Source organism: Camellia sinensis, unplaced genomic scaffold (genome assembly GCF_055761805.1).
Source record: "Camellia sinensis isolate YWXY unplaced genomic scaffold, ASM5576180v1 Unanchor10, whole genome shotgun sequence".
Classification (NCBI taxonomy): domain Eukaryota; kingdom Viridiplantae; phylum Streptophyta; class Magnoliopsida; order Ericales; family Theaceae; genus Camellia; species Camellia sinensis.
This window is the reverse complement of record NW_028128988.1, coordinates 4759274-4781003: the sequence shown is the minus strand read 5'-3', so window position 1 is coordinate 4781003 and position 21730 is coordinate 4759274. Positions and strand designations below refer to the sequence as shown.

The following is a 21730-nucleotide window of genomic DNA, read 5'->3' as shown; positions in this document are numbered from 1 at the left end:
TGTTATTTTGGGTATGGGCTGGCTATCATCATACCGAGCTATTATCGATTGCTACCGCCAGAGGGTCACGTTATGTACCTTGAGCGGGGAGTGGTTCCATTTCTTGGGAGACCGGGTTGGTTGTGTGTTACCACCGGGGTATGATTCGCGAGGGCGAAGTGAGCTTAGCAGTTTATTTGCCAGCTTTGAGAGTGGTGAGACCCAGTTTGTGTTGCCGAGGGTGGTTTGTGAGTATTCGGATGTCTTTCCCGAAGATCTTGTTAGTTTGCCACCTCACCGAGAGATAGAGTTCTCTATTGATTTAGTGCCCGGCACGACGCCGATTTCTATGGCACCTTACCGTTTTGCTCCAGCAGAGTTGGTTGAGTTGAAAGTTCAGCTCCAGGAATTGCTAGATAAGGGCTTTGTTCGCCCTAGTGTTTCGCCGTGGGGAGCACCGGCCCTCTTTGTTAAAAAGAAAGATGGCGCCTTGAGATTGTGTATTGACTACCGGAAGTTGAATCGGGCTACGGTTAAGAATAAGTACCCTATGCCCCGTATAGATGATTTGTTTGACCAGTTGAAGGGTTCCCGTTGTTTCTCTAAGATAGACTTGAGATCGGGTTACCACCAGTTGAGGGTCAGGGAGGAGGATATTCCTAAGACGGCATTCCGTACACGGTATGGCCATTACGAGTTTCTGGTGATGCCATTTGGGCTTACCAATGCACCGGCAGTCTTTATGGACTTGATGAACCGGATCTTCCGGGAATTCTTGGATCGGTTTGTAGTCGTTTTTGTGGACGACATTCTTATCTATTCGCCTTCTGAGGAGGAGCACGAGGAACACTTGAGAGTGGTGCTTGAGTTACTTAGAGCCCATAGGCTGTATGCCAAGTTTGGGAAGTGTGAGTTCTGGCTGAGGGAAGTCAAATTCTTAGGCCATATGGTATCCGGGAAAGGGGTGTCTGTTGATACATCCAAGGTTGAGGCAGTGCAAGATTGGGTACAGCCTAAGAGTGTGTTTGAGATCCGCAGTTTTCTGGGATTAGCTGGGTATTACCGTCGGTTTGTGAAAGATTTCTCCAGGTTAGCGTCACCGTTGACTAGACTGACTCGGAAAGGAGTCAAGTTTGTGTGGAGTGAGACTTGTGAAAAGTCGTTCCAAGAGCTGAAAGTTAGATTGACCACCGCTCCGGTGTTGATTATTCCGGAGAGAGGGTTGGGTTATGCGGTTTATTGTGATGCCTCACGAGAAGGTTTGGGTTGTGTGTTGATGCAAGAGGGGAAAGTGGTAGCTTTTGGCTCACGTCAGTTGAAAATACACGAGAAGAATTACCCCACACACGACCTAGAGTTAGCGGCTGTGATCTTTGCCTTGAAAATCTGGAGGCACTACCTTTATGGTGAGAAGTTCGAGGTGTTCTCGGACCACAAGAGTCTGAAGTATCTGTTTACACAGAGAGACTTGAATTTGAGGCAGAGGAGGTGGATGGAGTTCATCGAGGATTATGATTTTGAGTTGCATTATCATCCGGGAAAGGCCAATGTTGTGGCCGATGCCCTTAGTAGGAAATCAATTAGTGATGTAGCTAGTATAGCCATCCGGGAATGGAAGATGTTGGGTGCACTTGGTGAGTTTGATTTGCTACTGGGCGAATCTGTTGAGGCTGCGGCCTTGTTTTCTGTTGTTGCGCAGCCTACCCTTGTGACTAGAGTGTTAGAGGCACAGAGAGGTGACCTTGAGGTAGAGTCCCTCCGAGAGAAGATCTCCAATGGGAAAGTTGAGAAGGGTTTGACGGTGTATCCCGACCTGAGTGTGAGATACCGAGACCGTTTATTTGTACCGGAGTCTTGCCGAGAGGAGGTACTCCGAGAGTTTCACCATTCGCGCCTTGCGGTGCATCCGGGAGGTACTAAGATGTATCAGGATTTGGGTCGCCAGTTTTGGTGGCGAGGTATGAAGAGAGATGTGGCTGTTTTCGTATCGAAGTGCCTTACTTGCCAGCAAGTGAAGGCCGAGCATCAGAGGCCAGCGGGTTTGTTGCAACCCTTGCCTATTGCCGAGTGGAAGTGGGAGCATGTCACTATGGACTTCGTTGTAGGTCTTCCGAGGACTCAGCGGGGTAGTGATGCTATTTGGGTGGTTGTAGACCGGTTGACTAAGTCGGCGCACTTTATTCCTATGCGCGTGAGAGATTCGGTGGATCATCTGGCCGACTTGTATATTCGGGACGTAGTGAGATTGCACGGGGTCCCAGTGACGATCGTCTCAGATAGAGATCCTCATTTTACTGCTAGGTTGTGACAGAGTTTGCAGAGTGCCTTGGGCACTAAATTGACCTTTAGTACGGCCTATCATCCTCAGACTGACGGGCAGTCCGAGCGTACTATCCAGATCCTCGAGGATATGCTTCGGGGTTGTGTCCTGGACTTCAGTGGGACGTGGGAGAGGCACTTACCCTTGGTAGAATTTGCCTACAACAACAGTTTTCAGTCTAGCATCGGTATGGCACCGTTTGAGGCCTTGTATGGCCGACCGTGTAGGTCTCCAGTTTGTTGGGCCGAGGTAGGTGATGCACCTTTGTTGGGTCCGGAGTTGGTTAGGGAGACGACGGAGAAAGTTGAGCTAATCCGTAGGAGGCTTGTTACAGCCCAGAGTCGACAAAAGAGTTATGCTGACCGTAGGAGGAGACCTTTGGCGTTTGAGGTAGGTGATCATGTATTTCTGAAGATATCACCTAGGCGAGGCTTGATGAGGTTTGGGAAGAGTGGGAAGTTATCCCCTCTGTTTATTGGTCCTTTTGAGATCCTTGAGAGGATTGGTGAGGTTGCTTATCGGTTAGCCTTACCGCCGTAGTTGTCCGGAGTGCATGACGTGTTTCATGTGAGTATGCTTCGGAAGTATGAGCCAGATCCATCACATGTGTTGGATTGGACCGATTTAGAGGTAGATGAGGATGCCTCGTATGAGGAGAGACCGGTTCGGGTCTTGGATAGGCGGGATCAGGTCCTGCGTGGCAAGACCATTCCTTTGGTGAAAGTCTTGTGGAAACATCATGGAGTGGAGGAAGCCACTTGGGAACGTGAGTTGGAAGTCCGTGAGAAATATCCGGACTTGTTTGTTGGTACGTAATCTTGTATTTAAATTTTGAACTATTTTTGAACTTAAGAGCTTTTATATATGTCTTAAGTTGTAAAACATTGAAAATGTTTTGGTTTATTGGAAGTATGTTTTGAAACTTGCCTCTTATGGAAGTTGAATGTAACACTATATATGTTGATGCATGTTGAAAGTACATATGTTGTTTACATATTGTGAAATACCTCTTGTTAAAGGGATGGGATGACCGGTAATGGGTCGAATTGTTGAATGTTAAAATGTAACATTGGTTAAAATGGAGAAAAACTTGTTTTTGAAAACTTGTGCTTAATTTCGGGGACGAAATTCTTTAAGGGGGGGAGGTTATAGCGATCCCGGGTTTACCCTTGTTGTACAGTGATCCGGACATGTGTCCGTGGATGTTGGTAGTTGTTTATTATCTTGTTTGCATCCTTTTTACTTTGTATATTGAGTTATAGGATGTGTTGGCCAGGTTTGTTACAGGTTGGTTGTATTTGGGAGCCTAGTGCTGCTGCCCAGATTTTTGGACCTTCGCTCGAGCCAGGAGTTGGTCGCTCGAGCGAGTGTTGAGTTTGTGTCTGGTGGATCGAGCCAGAGTGGCTTCGCTCGAGCGAGCGATTGCGTCTGGTTCTGGACCTGAGAGTTGCATTTCTTAGCTCAAGCAAGCTTTCTTCGCTCGAGCGGTCTGGTTTGTTCTTCGCTCGAGCGAGCAGTCTGTCGCTCGGGCGTGCTTCTGGTTGTAGACCTGAGGGTTTGAGTTGTTAGCTCGAGCGAGCATTCTTTCGCTCGAGCGCACTTATGAGTTTTTGGCTCGAGCGAGAACTTCTTGGCTCGAGCGATAGTTTTCTGTGTCTGGTCGCTCGAGCGACAAAGGCTTCGCTCGAGCGAGCGTGTTTTATATCAGCGGACAATAGCGTTTTTGAACACTACTTTTTCATTTTCTTTTTCTTTCAAACCCTAGATCCGAGACACTCTCTCTCTACACTTACACTCTCTCTAAGATTTGATCTCCCTAGAGTGTGAATCTAGCCTAGGGCCTTTGTTAAAAAGATAGAGGGCGTTGAGAGCTTCGACTTAATCTGAAAAAGTTTGGATTTGGAACACGTTGATCTTCGAGTCTTCATCTCCTTTTTGGCTCAAACTTCGAGGTAGGGATATCCTACTCCTCTCTATGGATTTTGTCTTTAAATTTTAGTATTTTGAGATGTTGGGGTTGGTTTGGTAATTTGGTGGAAGTTTGGGGCTTTTGTGTTATTTTACAAAAGTTGGGGTTTTATTCATAATAAACCTAGATGCATGTTTGGCATAGAGAAATGGAACAAATGTGGAATCATTGATGAAAATGGGACCTAAGGGTTGAAATGTTAATTATGGAAAATGACCTAATTACATTGTTTGATTAATTGGGATAATTAATTGTGAGAAATGAGGAAATGAAATGTTGGTTTAATATCCATTTGTACATTTATTTTCTGTTTAGAAATAATTGCTTTGGGCTATCGGTGGAGGATAGTCGTGATTGTTGTAGACAATGCATGATGATTAGGCAAACGGAAACTAATCAATGGAATGTGTCATGGAATTTGACGGTGGATAGAATACATTAACTGTATGTATTGAGTGATTGTATATAGAACCAATGTGTTTGTATACGTTATGTGTAGAGGAGGAGATGGGGGATGTACTCCGCGGTTTAGGGGAAGATGGGGGATGTACCTCTAAACCGGATAGTGTTGGGAGAAGATAGGGGATGAACTCCGTAGATATAGCTCATATGCTTGTCTAGAGAAGTGAAGATAGAGCTTATATGCTTATCTTTGTGAAGTGTGGATACAGCTTATATGCTTATCTGTGAATATGGGATATTGTTGTTATACATATCTGTTGAGAATGTGGATATAGCTTATATGCTTATCTGTGAATGTGGGATATAGTTTTTATACTTATCTGTTGAAATAATGATAGAGCTAACATGCTTATCTGTTGAAAAAGGGAAAATGAAAAGTAACTTGGACTTATAAGTCGTATGGCATAAATGTGTAATTTATGTGAATGTATCAGTGTTGGCCATCTATCAATTGCTAATCTTTTAGTCATTGTTCATGGTTGGTTTAGTGTATTTCTACTGGGCTGTGGCTCACCCTATATGGGAATATCATTTTCAGGTACAGGTAGCATGCCACCTCCAAGGACATAGCTTGGGAGGCTAGAGGCGGGCATACTTTTGTCGTTTTCTTTTTGAAGTATTACATGTAATTTCAAGCCAAGGGCTTAATGTGTAATGAGTTAGTACTCTTTTGTTGTAACCAAGTGTTAACTTGGAAAGCTGTAAGATCATAGGGCATTTGCTTTTGTTGTTAACATGTAATACTTTTGTAATGAAACTCTGATGAATAAAAGAATGTGGTTATTTCATATGTCAACGAATGTCTTATTTGATGGGTTTATTGTTATTATTTTGAGGGCGTTACATGCCACGTGGCCAAGGTTTAGTTGAGGTGCCACGTGGAGGAGCCAAAATGCCGAGGTGGATGCTGTATTGCCGAGATACGGTGTGATAATACCGGAATTCGAGATATTTGGATAAGGGACAAGAGTCCTAGATGAATGATGCACTTAGTTTGGATAGGGATAAGACTCTTAAGGAGTTTATCCATATCTGGCTAAGAGTCTGAGATAAGCATTGTGCTTAAGTCCTATGAAGTGAGACTTCTAGAGGATGAGGCACTGATGGCTACAAAAGTAAGGCATTCCTAGGTCTAAGGTATGTTTTTGATTGTGCGAGTTTAACTACTTGATTGATATCTTTGAGAGATAAGATTGACTAACTTGATCGTTGGAGTACCCCCGGGCGAACGAACCACAGTGGTATTCTTATTTCCTTGTTGGCAAGTTGTTGGCTTAATCTATTCTGTCGCGTGCTCTCTAGGTAAATTCTCTGTTTGGTTGTGAGGTCGGAAATCAACACCCACAAGAACTAGGGGTAAAAGATCACTCAAAATAGATGAAACCCAAGCTTGAAAGCTTAAATGGGTCGAAAATGGCGGAAATGGGAGAGAAAAGAGAGAAGAGATTCGAAAAAGTGACTTTTTGAACGCACCTATAGCTTATATACACGATACATTACGGGCGCGATGAAACAGACCGTGGGCTCGATCAACTAACATAACAGGTCACGGGCGTAACCAAGCTAGGGATGGCAATTTGAACCCGGCCCAACGGGGACCCGACCCCTCGACCCCGATTAGAATGGGTTTTCCTCGAAAAATACCCTCGTGGGGACGGGGGTGGTATTTGAAATTAAATCCTTGATCAATTTTGGGTTAGGGACGGCGATAGGTTCCCCCGGCCCCAGCCAGGCCAGGCCTGCAATTTCCCAAAAACTTCCCCATATGTATATATATATATATATATGTTTAGGTTATATTATATCTATCTATCTATCTCAGCTCTCTCTCTCTCTCGTTCTCCTCTATCTACTCTCTGAAACTGTCTCTCCTCTCTCTCATCTCTTCACTCACTCATCCCGCCACTGATCGCACCACACACCGTCTCTCTCTCGTTCTCCTCTACTCTTTGAAACTATCTTCTCTCTCTCATCTCTCCTCTCTCTTATCTCGTCCCTGATCGTACCATCCACCTTATAGACGTCCCCCGAACGCCCCGGGAGGGTGAGCTCCCGTTCTGTTCGATATTGGGGTCACTACAGCTCAGGACTCTAAAATTGTCACGGTTCTAAGTCTGAACCAAAGAGTCCAAATCTGGCAAATCGTTTAGAGAAAACAGATTTTTTAAAGAAGTGCCAAACATGGACTGCTTTGCCAGATACAGAGTCGCCACCTAAATGTTTTATTTGGGGAAATTTAGGAAACCCTGACTCGTTTGCCTAAGGCCACGTGTCCGTCATTACCAAAGTTGCCTCGGCTCGGGAATTTGGGTACGATTGGGGAAGGTTACTTCGTGAGCACCCCCGCTCGCCCGATCCAAGATCGGCCTCTACTAACCATGATATCTATTTTTGAAAACATTATGTGTTCTTATTCCAGTTATTAGCCTAGATTTACTATGTGATGCGCACAGCATGCAAGTATAGACTGGGTCGCCTGAATTGGAACAAAACATTTCATGTTTGTTTATTTGAAAATGGTTTGATGGTGCTACCCGCAAGTAGGCTAAGACGTGGATTTGCCACCCTCGGGTGGGCTTAGAAAACATGATTTTGCCACTATCTAGTGGGCTTAAAACACACATTTGATGAATTGTTCCAATCCAAATAACCCAACCTTCACCCACAGGCATTCAGGCAGTTATATCACATAAGCAAATAGTCTCATGGTAAGCATGCTATTCATGGCAGTCACTCACACGCATGCAAGAATGCTAAAGCATAAAACTTACCGTGTACTCCAAGCCAAAACAGAAACTAATTAGAAATTCATGCATGATCCTAATTATACAGAAATGCGTAATGCAACACATGCAAAATGCAACTATAGCAGGCTCGGCTATTCTAAACATGGCATATGAAATGCAACAGCTAACAAGTATTCAACTTTGAAATTGAAATACAATGCAGTTAGTATGATGCGCCAAGCCCGGTGCATGCAAAACAGATGAATGAATGCAAACTTGCTATCATACTGTATGCTAATTGAAATATGCCCTAATCTAACCATCATATGCGGATAAATAAAAGGGAGAAAGGCGTGGGGTTGGAAGACATACAACACACACACGCACACTTATTACAGTTGTGCCCTCGCGCAGAGGGTTCGAAAGAATAATACAGTCCAAATAATACAGTCCGAATAATACAGTCCAAATATATACAAATTCCTAATTAATTTACAAATTAACTAAGAAAAATAATAAACTGGCATGCAAGCCAGGGACTGCCTTGACTCTTCTTCAGATGATGGATGATGCATGTCTCGGCTGCTTTGCGCGGAAATCCACTGGGATGCCCCGATTAGCCTCTGTTTTACAATTATTCTTGGAAAGCGCGCCAAGCTCCGGAAGGTTGCTAATTCTTGATTTGCTGCAACAGAGAGCAGGAAAGGGGGATAGCAATGTATTTTCACAGATGTATGGATGCCTCGATCCTCGTGCCACCAATCACGCATATCGATGCATGATGGCCGAGGAGTCAATTTGCATTACTGAATATAGAATGAATGCACATGAAAACTCAACTAAAACCTAACTCCATCATGGATAATCCGGAGTGTCGGTGACTGGGAATTGAGACACGTTCCGTCACTTGGGGTACGAAACGTCCCTCGTTTCCCGTGCTCGGGCTAACCCCTATCCCAAGCACGATGCAATATGCATGATATGCATGAAATGCAACTAAGATACAACCTAGCATACGCAATGCTATGAAATGGCATACACGATGCACGAGGTAACATGGCATGCACAATGCGCTAACATGCAACCTAGCATACACAATGCTATGAAATGAAATGGCATACACGATGCACAATGGACTTACACCAACACGAGTGGACCTCAGCCACACTCACACAGGAGGCCATGAGATGAAAATGTGACACTCGAGATGCATGCACACATGCACGCAAACCAAGGACCGACCCTAAGGCACAAAATGCCACTCTAACAAGACATGGCAAGGCATGGAACATGGTATGCTAGCATGAAAATTTCAGCAGCAAAAAGTGATGCAAAAAAGCCCCGAAAGATGGCAAAATGACACCCGATGCACGGAATGAAACCCGAAATGCAAAACTAGGCACACGCAATGGCCTATAGCTATACAAAACATGCATTATTTGAACATGGAATGTAAAGACAGAGTCAAGACAGCCCAAAAATAAGCACATTTACAGTTCTAAGCAAGGTCAAACAGCGAATGCAAATGGGGCTAAACTAGCATGCAAAAATGGCCCTAAATGTGAGATAGAGAAGCAAGTCACAGATGAAGACCTCAAACAGATGAGGGCCCTTCAACAATGTTGAAGAGGGGCCCAAAATATGATATTTTACAGTTTACAACAAACCCCAAAAACCAACACAGGTATGGCCAAGCTCTCATGCAAGAAATGGGCCAAAAGATGGACAAAGAAGCAAGTGGTGGTTTCTGGACTCAAACACAAAGGGGACCTTCAACAATGTTGAAGAGGGGCCCAAAATATTTCACTTTACAGTTTATGGCTGGACCCAAAACAGTATGCATGCAAGCCTAAAATACTATGCAAAATGAGGCCAAAAAGAGAGATATAACACCAAGTATATAAAGGATGCCTCAAACAGTGAAAGACCCTAAATGGAACATGAATATGGGGTCAAAATAAGGTCATTTGTAGTTCAGACCACAGCCCAAAAACAGAAGCAAAAGAGGCTAACAAATCATGCAAAAATATGGCCAAAAGAGAGATATAAAGGTAAGTAATAAATGAAAGCCTCAAACAGTAATGAGCCTTTCAACAATGTTGAATAAGGGCTCAAAATAAGCTACTTTTCAATTTATGACAGAGCTCAAAACAGTTTATACATAGGCCAAAAATACTACGCAAGAAAATGGCATACAAGAGGGATAATGAAGCAAGTGCAACAAGGAGGCCTCAAACAGTGAGAGGCCCTTAAACAAAAGTGAAAAGGAGCTCAAAATAAGCCTAACTCCAGTTAGGGTCAGAGCCCAAAACAGCAAGCACAAGGAGCTAGAATAGCATGCAAAATATGGACCAAAAGGAGGGAAATAGAACTTACCCTTGAAGACCAATCTTTTGGCAACTCTTGGCTTGAGTTTGGTGGCTCCTAGGCCTTGAAGAACAATCTCCAGCTGCTGGAATGGAGGATGGAAGGGTGGGGCTTGGTGGTGGTGTGGAAAGGGGTATAGGACTTGAAAGGTTTTGAGCTTGGGAGTATAGAGAATGAGAGATACAAGGCAAGGGCTTAGGGGAGAAGTTTGTAACCCTAATAACAGAGCTGGAGCCCCTGTTATAAAGGCAAAAAGGGGGGAAAAATGGGGGAAAAATGGAGGGAAAACCAACCAAGTTTCCCTTCAAAAAGCAGTCCCCCGGATACAGAATCTGGGGGGAAAACAGATGCATATCTGCACTGTAGATGATGTAAGGATTCTGGCCGGCCAGTTATCTAGGTTGCAGGTGGCCGGCCGGCTACTTCCCATGGCCGGCCGGCCAAGGGTCAAAAGGGTCAAGTGTGATTAATGGCCGGCCACCACAGAAAGAGAGCCTCTGATGTGTGCACAACACAATCCTGTGGTTAAACACTGGAAAAAGTGAACCAGGAGAGAGAACAACCCACTTTTCAAAGGGGTTCAAAAGGGTCAACAATAATTACTGGCCGGCCACCAAATATTGGTGGCCTCCCAGATGTGTACACCACAAATATGGGGTTTAGGGTTCAAGAAAATGGCCCAAGGGTGTTCAACATTGGCTTTGAAGTGAGGAAAATCGGGTGACGGAGGGCGATGAAGGGATAAAGTTGGCTGACAGAACAATTACTGGCCTCCCACCCCTCTACGGCCTTCTTACCAATGAAACAGAGGTCCCTGCCAAAAATGAGCCCAAACCGATGCAAAATGAGGGTTCGGGGGCCGAAACGCGCAGCCCGAGGCCCCGAAAACCGACTGTTAGGCACCAGGAATGATGTTCGACCACGAAGTCGGTCTCTCGGACCTCAGTGTCCCTCAAAAGGGAGCAAATAAGAAGCATGCCAAAAACTGGAGCAAATGGAGGTGGTTAAGCGGTCCCGAACCGAGGCACACGACCAACGATTCTGAAAAATCGGAAATCGGACTCCAAACGGGCAAAAATGGCCTATGACCACAAAACGTAGCCTACGGCCACTGAGAGATGGTCTACGAGACCTCTCCCTCCCTTCAGGAAGAGAAACAGAGAAAATCAAGCCTGGTTTGCAAACCGAGGTAAGGCGTGAAAGAGTCCGAAAGTCCGAAGACAAGGCTCGCAGCCAAGACTCTGAAACTTCTGAACGAGCACAAAATGCAATATCACCGAGCGCTCAATCGGTGATGTCTGAGTCCTAAGGTCGGTCAAAAATGGGGTGTCTACACACCTCCATCGTGATGTCTTCAACGACTTCGTATTTTACTCCGTCAAGCTCTAGGTCTAGAATATCTGAAGATCGTCGGCAACTTCTCCATTGCTACCTCTCTTTCTCTCAGTTCCGAGCACTCTCAGAGAAAGTGAAGGCGGAGCAGATCGATCCGAGATATCTATCGCCACTGTTTGATGTCTCTCTCTCTCTCTCTAGATCTGAGTTTTGTAGTTGTTGTGTTGATGTTGTTGATCTCTGTTTGTTGTTGATGTTGATGATGATCAGATTGTAGTTGTAGTTGTTGTTGATGATATTAATTATTTGTTGATGATGATGTTGATGTCGATCCAATGATCTCGTTTTTTTTTTTTTTTTTTTTTTTTTTTTTTTTTTTTTCTGGGCTGGGAATTTTCGGGGTCGGGGAAACCCGATCCTCGATAAGAGCAGAGGTGAGGATGGTGATTGATTCCCCGTCGGGGATCGGGGCCGGGGCCGGAGAAATTTTTTCCATTGGCGATCGGGGACGAGGAGTATGATCCCCGGCCCGGCCCGTTGCCATTCCTAAACCAAGCCAAGACAGAAAACCTGGGCTGCTGCAACCCAAAGCACACCAAAGGTCCAAACTACCTAGACAAGGTCAAAGTTAATTGGGAAGGCCACGCGTGCCAACCAAAAATAAAATAGGTCGGATTTTCTGACCCAAGCCTCTACAGATGACATAACTTGCATGTGATATATGCTCCAAATAAAATTATGTATTGTAAAATAACACAATATTATTATTTTATTTAGACACATCAAATTAATACAAATGTTTTTTTCTTTCTAAAGTCGAGCATCAACCGAGACTGAAGTCACCAAGTCAAACCTATTAGGCTCCTCATTATTGATCATTTTAATTTTGATGTAATTTCATGTAAAATTTTATAAATATTCCTTTGTTTTACTCATTTTGAACGGTGTTCACATCAAGAATTACAGTGTAACCGATCGCATACTTTGAGAACTGAAATAGAACAATTTAAATATTAGAGCTTAAAATGTAACGTAATGTATGTTTTGAGGACCATCAGTGTAATTACCCTTTTTGTTAAAAAAAGAAAAAAGAAAAAAAAATTACAATGTATCTCAATACATTGATGTAGCTTAATCAACAATTATAGCGTAGATAACTACAAATAAACTCCCAAAGAAGGAGAGTTACCTCCAAACGACTACAAGGGTAATAGGACCCTCGTGCAAGTGAAAAGTCAAACTCTTAACCTCTTAGCACAGTTTAAGAGCTCTAGCCAATGGATTAGTTTTGTTAAATGCTAACAGAAGGACAAACGTTGCCAAATTTTAAGGAAGATATGTAGTTGCTGTGCATAAAGCATAATAGTCATTGTTGTGCGACTAACTGGGCTCATTTCGGGCCTTATTTTGATAATTTAAATCATTCAATTTTAGGGTGTTTCGAGTAGAATATACTTCAAAAAATTTAAATTAATCGGATATCAGTAGCCTTTTTATCTAAGTACATTTGTATTCAGTTTTATCATTAGATTTGAAAATTCAATCTAATTTTTGGACTTGTATAGCAATATCTGAAATGAAAATAGGTCTATTTTGAAAAGTTAGTTAAAAGTCAATTTTTTTTTTATTTTTTATTTTTTGGTTTTTTTTTATCACATTACTTATCTATTTTTTTATGCGTATTTTTAAAAAAAAAATAAAAAATAAAAAGTCAACTTTTAATTTACTTTTTAAAATAGACCATAGTCACATAAATTAAAATAAATAATAATAATAATAATAATAATAATAATAATAATAATAATAATTCATCCACTAAAAAATGGTTACATGGGTTTTTTTTGTCATTTTCAACGTTGTTTTCGTTTGAAATAAAATTATTCTAAAATTTCTGTTTGGTTTCTTTATCAAAATTTACTTTTCAGAAAATTTTACTTTTTCATTTTTCGTATTTTTTTTCACTAATTTTTTTTTTTAATTTTTAGACGCCTAACATAAATACACTTAAAAAGTATAATATTTGTGAATTTTTTAAATATCAAAAATATAAAAAAAAGACAAAAATCCAGTATATTTTTCATATTTGTTAATTTTTTAAAACATTTTTTCACAAATATTTTAGTCTTTAAATACATCTAAGTAAGGTGCATCTAAAAAAAGTAAGAAAATTGCTTAAAAATTTTAAAATATTCACTAAAAACAAAAACATACGAAAAATAAAAAATTCAATTTTCAAAAAACTAAAACCAAACGCACTATATATTATTTTGTAAACATATTGTTAGTATAAGTAGGGTGTTTTTAGAACACCCCCACCCCCCCTTTTTTTGTTTTTTTGAATTGAGGTGTTTTCACTTAGTTAACAATATTACATATTTAAAAAAAATACTAAAAAAATAACTTATATTTTAAGTATAATCATCATTCGATCAACTTCAAATCTACCTCATAAATCTTACATTTTGGGGTAAATTTTTAAATAAAATTTCATGATAACTAACATTTTCCTGGCATATATGTTTTAATGACTTACGTTTTGTGTTTTGCTTGAAACACAATTGTAACTTGTTCACTAAAGAACATACATAGTCAAAATGTTTGTGTATGTCAAAGTAAAATGATAATTGATGATACCGTTTGTTCCAGTGAATGGATCGGACTTGTCCAAGCTCCTCAAACCCACGTCCAAATGATCAAGCCCACTGGATAGCCTGTAAACAAGTTCAACGGGGAACGGAGTAGTCCCCCAGCGAACCCTCCGACGAGTAAGTTAGGAAGAGAAGTAGAATGTAGAGAGAGGATAGCGATAGAAAAGTTTAACCTTCTTCTTGTCTTCAACGTTTGCTTATAGCCTTTGGTAATCATTTCGCTGTCCCTTCCGACCTGCCCTCCTCGCCGAAAGTCTATGCTGTAGCTTACCTTGTTCAGGGTAAGGGGGTCCTGTTCCGACGGGGAGATGTTGTCATAATAAATGCTGTGATGGGCTGCATTAATGGTAATGTGCAGTGGCAATAACTTTGCAGATCTTTGTCTGCTGTGGCTCGTCATTCACCTGCCACGTGTCTGAATGTCATTGGCTTTTTACGCCATGTTGGATTCCAGCTGTTCTGGACTTCACCAGCTGGGTTATGCATTGGGCTCCAAGTGATGGGCTTGGGTTGTTCATAGTGATTTATGGCCTTTATGGGCTTATACACGTCAATAATACAAAGGAAATATTTTGTAAAATGATAATACAAAGGAAATATTTTTTCTGATTTTATATCCACTTAATTTACATATATTTAAAATGTTTCACATTTTTTTATAAAAATTACTTAATAATGAAAAAATTATTAAAAAAATAAAAATTCACCTACTGTAAAAACTGATACAAGGCTGGGTTCTTGAGTTGAGGTCAGTGTGCTTGGCAATTGAGTTTTGAAAACGTGTTTGTGAAAATCTCAACCAAACAAGTTTTGGATTTTAAAACTTGAGTTTTGAAATATATGTCGTGAAAATCAAATAAGTTTAGTTTTAAATTTTGAAAAAGTAATTCAAAAACTCAAACAAACGAGTGCAAGCTTTTTTGTTATTTCAATGAAGACCTTTAAACTGCCAATAGGTCTTAATAGTTGGATTTAATTTCCATCAAGTGTTATTGAAAATAAGACTTGGCAAAATTGTCGCTAAAAATAATTTTTTTGTGACAATTTTTTATATATGTCGTTAAAAATTAACAATTAGTGACTTTTTTTTGTCATGATTTTCATAAATTGTCACTGAAACTTACAATTAGTAACATTTTTTTATGATAAATTTTTCTCATATAACATATTAAACAATAAATCCACTTATTAGGACCTACACGTAACTACCAAAATAAATGTATATTAACCTAATCCCTAATTGTAATGACTGAACTAACAAAGAGAAAAGGGGCTCTAGCGTGCCACCGTTGTAATGACATCTTTCTCCAGATGATACTATTCTCACCCTATTTTATTTTGAAAATATTCTTTCCGTGATCCTTATTATACATAAAAAAGAAATTTAATAAGGACAAAAAAAAAAAAAATGAATACATTTGGAACAAAATAGAGTGTAAATAGCAACTCCAAAAGAAAATATTCTAATGTACTTTAATATTTCTATGACGTTGTTCATTCACTTTTTAAATTAACAAATCTTAACACTTAAAATTATACTCAACTTTTCATTATTATTATTATTATTTTTTTTTTCTAAAATAACAAGTCTCCTCCAAGGGAGATCTTACCAATCTAATAACTAATCACTAACTTTTACTGATCAAAAAACAAAAAGAATACACAAATACACAATGCTATGAAGGATACTACATTCTTAATCCATATGTAATATTAATCTAATTATTAATAGTACATTAGACTTGTATAAATGATATTACATTACAAATATACATTAGTTATGGAATTTATTGCCAATATTGTGTTGACAAAATTAAAAACTTAATATAATACAAAAATGTGGTAAATCTAACATTATTGTTAATAAAACAGTCTCGATTTCTCTTAAAAGGAAGAGTTATTGTAAAACTTCCACCCAAAGTGACAACAAAAAAATCAAAAAATAAAATATTGTCTTTTGTAAAATAAATAAATAAATCTTATTTGATCCATTCCCCATTTCTAGTCTAAAGGCACTTAAAAGAAAATGACATCAAATAAATAAATAAACCTTACTAATGTAGTTAAAAACAATTAACTTGGGCCAAGCCATAGTTAGCTGCAACTGCAGCTTGCATTTCGTTCGCAACAATGCTACAAACCCATAAATATTATCCAGAATCAATCATTGTGTGGTTAAAATTCATCAAAGCTATGAACCCCACAATACAATAAATCAATCTCAGCCATGCACTAATGCTCCGAACAGTTTTCATGGCAAATTTTTTTGGGTCCATGCTTTTAGTGTTTCGTTAGCATTGTCTTTCAAAACAAAAGCAGATGGCCTAAGATTAGAACAATTACTTTTCCAACATGGATTCAGTTTGGTGCTGTTAAATAGCCATCTGTATTCTGTACTACTAGACAAGATGGAGCGTAACTATAAACCTTACATTTTTTGGTGCATATGCTGGTTACCAGAACACACTGAAGCTACCCAGTTCATCTTCCCAAAATCATGATGTGCTGCTTCTCTTTGCCCCAAGTAGATCATCAATTTTCACTTTTTACGATACACTGAAAGGATAATGAGCAGATCCTATTTATGCCACCAAATTCTTCATCTTAGTTTCAGAAATTATGCCCTTATCAAGATGGCAATAGCCTTCCACTCTAAACTACATATCACATCCTGTTATGGCAACAATTGAAGCAATTCCACAGATATATGACATAGCAAAGTAATTTATCCCCAAGATCAAAAGGTCGTACATCTCTGAGATAAACTGAGTATAGGAGGAAGAAAAAATACATCACCGAGGGGTTCTGCTGGTCAATGTCAAAGTTGTTGATAGCACATGGTTCAGCCAAGAGTTCAATGGGTTCCTCACTTGTGCAAAGGAACAGTGTGAAACAAATCAACCACCAGACGAGAGGATACATATTGTCTGAAGCAAGTACTCCTTTTGTAGAGGAGGCAAAAGGTTTGGATGGGTCAAAATGAATTATGCATTTAAAAAACCTGACCATTTAATAAACAGGTTTAAGTGAGTTGGGTTGAATTTGGCACACAGGTACGGCAAATTAATCCGATCAACCCATTAACCTGACAAATTAAGCAGATCAACCCAACAGGTATACAACTCATTTATAACCCGTTTATTTATATATTTTGATGAGAGTTTAAATGGGTGAAATAGGATGGATTTACGGTTTCGGGTTAAGTGTGCCAGCTTTATCTTTTTGCCACAGAAAACAAGAAATATGAATTCAGCCACTTAGCAAATAAGATGACCTTAAGCCTTTCCGCTAGAGCACTCAAATGGAAAAGGCTAGATATGGCAACAAACTTCATACCTCATTCAACAACAGCAAGGATTCCATCTTCTGAGCAGATCATAACAGGTAACGCCCATGATGTTGACATGTTACCAATGTTTGAAGAATAGCTGTCATACAGGACCTCCCAAATTTCACTATCAGATAATGAGTGGGACTGAAACTCACCTATTGCAACCCCAGAAAGAATTATTGGCTGCTGTTGCCACCGAAGATCCCATGCAAATACAGTACCAGAAGAGCCTCCTGCCTTCATGTAAACTAGCATAATAAATAAACAATCTCAAAAATTTTTTCAAGTCAGAACACAGAAAGACAACTTATTCGGTTTCCAAATAACCACGTAATCCAATAATTAAATGTGGAAGAATTTCAATGTGGTCACAAAATCCTTTGAATCATCACCTAGCATGAAATTTAAGCATGTAAACCAATATATTATCATGATGAGTCAAAATATTCAGCTTGCATAAAATTCATGTAGAATGATTTTGTTCAGATGCTTACAAAAATAACCATCTTAAATGAATTTTTTTTTTATTTTAATTTTTTAAACAGTAAAATAGGGGTTCTCCTTGGAGGCATCATCTTAAATGAATGTTCATTAGCATCATTCCTGTCTAGTCTATTTAATATTGAAAGGGGAAGAAAAAAAGAAAAAAGAAGCAATAGTTGAGAAATCAAAATTTATAAACTCTAACAAGCTAAGTTTAAGAAAGCGAATCATTCTAAACCCCTGGAAACAGAAATATATGCCATACAAACAATTTCAGTCAGAATTGGTAGTATATGCACCAATACATAAATCTCAATGATCATCGAGATGAACATCAACCAGATCTTGGCTACTTAATCAGCAGACAATTAGAGATCGTAGTTATCTCAAAAAAAAAAAAAAAAAAAAAAAAAAAACCTAATCAGTTGACTCAAGGACAAAAAACTTTGTTATAGTGTGGCAATCAAATAAACCACAAAATTATATAGCTGCCCAAACCCCTTATAAAACCACAATATGATATATTTTGATAAGATCTGTTTCTAACACAAACAACAGTAGGCTTTACTTTATATTCCAAATCATCATCTTTATTATCTTTACCAAGTCATTACTGAACCTGTTAGCAACTAAGAAAACTAAAGACAAAGCATAAAGATTATCAGCCACTGGATATTCCAAATATAATGTAATTTTGCCCCCCTCCCAAAAAAAAATATTTGGTGAAGGGAGAGAGAGAGAGAGAGAGAGAGAGAGAGAGAGAGAACAATGGGGACAGCTAAAACAAAACCCAATAGTTTGTATACCCATCCTAATGCCTCAGCATTTACTTTCTAATGTTTTTAATTCTTGGACACTACATTATGCCCATGAGTTAAGCTTAGTGCATCAACTCTAGATATTTTTATGAGAGGAATGAAGAATGAGAAAGCAGCATCTTACAATACAAGTGTGTTTTCTTGATGGATGAATATCAATTGAGTGTACAATCCCAGAAGTAGTTCCATGAGCCCTGCAACATTATTAATATGAAGAATCACATCACATCACTACAAAAACAAACTGCTACTACTCAGATGGACAGAGTTGAACCCAACTGTCAAAATATGCAATTAAGATAGTGCAAATAGAACAAAAAGAAACACTGAATTTAGAAGCATAACCGAAACTCATCTAAGAAAATGACTAATACCACTTAAGAACATATTAAGCTTCAAGAAATTCCTACATTGGTACGTTCAAATTATCAACAAATTATGAACTCCTCATGATCCTTGCATGTGAAGCGTATCACCATCCATCTTTTCTCTTTTGTTTATTTTCCCAAAATCGTAATTTTAATTGATAAGAAAGCAAATTTTATCAGAACATATAGGAAATAGGTCCCCTTAACACATTAGAGCACAAAAAAACTACTGATTTTAGTTCAAATGAATAACATTATGGCTCAAAAAAAAAAAAAAAAGTCTGAAATGAAAAAAAAAATTAAAGAACCTGAGTGGAGAACAAAATCATTCTCACAAAGAGCCGTGTTCAAAAAGGGAGATGGACGAAAATCTCACTAAAATGCTCTAATTAGATGCTTTAACCTCGTGTACTGGCATCCAAAACTCTACCAGACATGAAAACATGATCAATAGGGGACGACTGCCAAATTAGTTGAAACCTCCAAGTATATAAAATCATAGAACTCTTTGTACTCTCAAATATTACTTGCTAGCAAGGTTACACTTACAGCCAGATTGAACTAACCTAAAGCTCAAGTGATCACCCTTTAAAGCCAACAACATAAGCTCTAAACATTTCCAACCAGTATCTAGAACACACCTTTAAACCCACCTCATATTGATAAAAGTACGTAACTACACCTTTAAGGTGTGTCAAGATGGGATCTAGATCCTCTCCAACACTTCCTTTATACAACCATCATCCGACACTTCATCAAAATACCAAAAATGATAATGACTAGCTATTGAATTGTGGCATTTGGATCAAGTGTTGAATGATGGTTGTATAAAGTAAGTGCTGGAACTGGAAAGGATCTTCCCCCAAGATGTATCCAAAATAAAGGTTCTTTTTCGTATGGGGTAAGCAACTAATAGGCATGACAAATTTATGACATCTCCAGAATCCAAAGCCAAATTGAAGTAGGACTTGGAAAATTCAGCCTAAATTGCAGTTTTCATTAAGATAAAAGACAATAGTAGAGCAACCCATGCAATCTGCATAGGACTCTCACTGAAATATATTTCAGATTGACATTCCTTCCTAATTTTTAATTTAACATTTATCTCTACTTTTCAAAAAATGGGAAGATTCCCCAACCCTATCTCATGTTTTGACTCCTTCACATTCTTAATTTTATACTATTTTTTACCCCATTTAGTTTTACTTATAAATAGGAGAAAAAAATTAAAAACACAACGGAGATTGCTCCATACAAGGATTGTAGGCCTTATACTAAAATTTTAATGAATGGAAAATTGAAAACTAGTCGCCTAGTAATACCCAGACTAATCAATGGGAACCATGCAATTGCAAGGAACCACAAGTAGAAAAGAGCCCCAACATAAATAAACATCCGTCTCTTTTTAAATCTTTCTAAAAGGGAACAAGGATTAGGGATCTTGTCTCTCTTCTTTCATTTGTTTGGGACATGGTAGGCTAAAAAAATTTAAACACTTACACTACAGACGATTTGGAAAGGATACTTTGAAGCATATTTCTAATCCCAACTCCATACTTTGGAGCATTCACTCTACATCATATACAAAAAACACACCACATACATTAATACATGTATTATTGCAGATAGATTGTCCCCTTGTGACATTGGATGAGTCCTTGTTTCAACTCAAATATGGGCGGCAAATAAACATGATCAAGTCCAGACCTTGCCCATATGAATGACATGTACAATAACATTTGCCACATCTGAACCCAATTAGAATCCATATTTTAGATAGAATTTTCTTATTATTCAAACAGGGAGATCAACAAGGTCCATGCGATCATTTTGAAGAGAAAGTTTGCAAATTTGTATCTCAGGTTGAAAATGAGCTAGTGACGGACCTACTTGCCACTACTTCTATCTAGATTTTTGGATGAAACTACAATGTTTAAAATGAAATTTCTATGCATTGTACAAAATGGGAAAAAAATAAATTGGTATTTGCTTACCAATTACCCTTGAACTTAGAAGCTAGTCCTTCAGGCTTTCTCTGATCCCACCACTGAAGACTAAACCCCAATCTACCCATGGCAAACTCCATCGGCGACACCCACTTTGCCACTGTATACGACACCAACCCATTACTATCGAAAAACCGGCGGTGACTCAAATTCGAATTACCAACACTCACCAAATTCACCCTCCCATCTTCCCCAACACTATCACACTCAGACCTATTTTCCTGCACATCAATACATGAAATGGGTCCAATGTGCAATGTTTTCTCAGGCACCGAAACCTCTGATTCGATCGACGCATCGACCGGGTCAGCGAGCAGGACGTGGAGCGGGCAAGAGAAGATGGATGCGGTGATGAAGGGCTTGTGGAGGGTTTGAGAGGCTTTGAGGGAGGAAATTCTTGAGGGTGAGGACCATGATGATTGGAGAGTTAGATTTGAGGGGTTTGATCGGGTTAGAGAGTGGATTTCGATGGCGGAGGAGTTGGAGTTGGAGTTGGAGTCGGAGTCGGAGTCGAATACGCCGAGGATGATGAAGTGATCAAAGGCGGAGAGAGGTGGAAGCCAGCGGAGGGCATCGATGTATTTGGAGAGTGGGAGTCTGTGGACTTGGAGGGTCTCTGGTGTCCCGTTCACCGCCATGGCTAGGGTTTTGTAAGGTTTTTGGATAGTACAGTGAACTGTGAAAGCGAGATGTGTGAGTGATATAATAATGTAATAATGGAAGGATTTGGCCTTAGATAATTCAGTTGAGTTATGAAAATTAATCAATTTGGGAGAAATGGAATACATTCCTTTTAAAGATTTAGAACAAATAATGAGAAATAGTTATGCAGTAAAAAAAAAAAAAATGTCTTAGAAAACTTCAAAGATATAGGAAAAGAAAAAAAAGATAATGCCTTTAAAAGGGTTCAAAGAGACT

General features: G+C 39.3%; 1 pseudogene; it reads right to left on the bottom strand.

Annotated features, from left to right (window-relative positions):
- Positions 1-16423: 16423 nt before the first annotated feature.
- On the bottom strand, positions 16424-21479 carry LOC114269363 (nuclear pore complex protein NUP43-like; annotated as a pseudogene).
- Positions 21480-21730: the final 251 nt, after the last annotated feature.